General features: G+C 43.1%; 1 non-coding gene across 1 annotated transcript; it reads right to left on the bottom strand.

Moving 5' to 3' along the window:
- Positions 1 to 468: 468 nt before the first annotated feature.
- LOC132253492 (small nucleolar RNA R71) lies at positions 469 to 575 on the bottom strand. The gene has a single exon (XR_009465341.1). It is a non-coding gene; the product is annotated as a small nucleolar RNA R71 (small nucleolar RNA).
- Between the last annotated feature and the right edge of the window lie 461 nt (positions 576 to 1,036).

Genomic DNA, 1,036 nt, shown 5'->3' with positions numbered 1-1,036 from the left:
AGACTAATAAGGATAGAGAATCGTCAAGACACAGAGTTGGATATCTATGTAAACATCATGGACCCTCCACAAGAGGATCAGAATTCTCAACACGAACCAGGGGATAATCCAAATGCATATCTATCCATGAGGGATAGAATGCACCCACCAAGGATGAGTGCACCCTTATGCATCGTACCTCCTCTTGAGCAGCTGATTATAAGGCCCCATATTGTGCCCCTTCTACCAAATTTCCATGGAATGGAGAGTGAGAACCCATATGCCCACATCAAGGAGTTTGAGGAGGTGTGCAATACTTTTAGAGAGGGAGGAGCTTCAATAGACTTGATGAGACTCAAGCTATTCCCTTTTACTTTGAAGGACAAGGCAAAAATATGGCTTAACTCTTTAAGGCCAAGGAGCATAAAGAATTGGGTTGATCTTCAGGCCGAATTTTTGAAGAAAATTTTCCCCACCCATAGGACCAATGGGTTGAAGAGACAAATCTCAAAATTTTCTGCAAAAGAAAATGAGAAGTTCTATGAATGTTGGGAAAGGTATATGGAGGCCATCAATGCTTGTCCTCATCATGGCTTTGATACATGGCTCTTGGTGAGCTATTTTTATGATGGGATGTCTTCCTCCATGAAGCAAATTCTTGAAACCATGTGTGGGGGAGAGTTTATGAGTAAGAATCCGGAAGAAGCCATGGACTTTTTAAGTTATGTATTTGAGGTGTCAAGAGGATGGGATGAGCCCAACTCAAGAGAAATGGGAAGGATGAAAGCTCCTGTAAATCCAAAGGGTGGAATGTACATGTTAAGTGAAGACATGGACATGAAAGCTAAGGTGGCAACAGTGGCAAGGAGGTTGGAAGAACTTGAGTTGAAAAAAATGCATGAAGTCCAAGCCATTTCCGAGACACAAGCCCATGCCATGCCATGCACCATTTGCCAATCATGTGATCATGTGGTAGATAAGTGCCCAACCATCCTAGCTGTGAGGGAGATGTTAGGTGATCAAGCCAATGTTGTGGGGCAATTTAGGCCCAACAACA

The sequence above is a fragment of the Vitis vinifera genome, chromosome 19 (genome assembly GCF_030704535.1).
Source record: "Vitis vinifera cultivar Pinot Noir 40024 chromosome 19, ASM3070453v1".
Taxonomy (NCBI): Eukaryota; Viridiplantae; Streptophyta; class Magnoliopsida; order Vitales; family Vitaceae; genus Vitis; species Vitis vinifera.
Note: the sequence above shows the minus strand (reverse complement) of the source record. Positions and strands in the feature narration are given on the sequence as shown.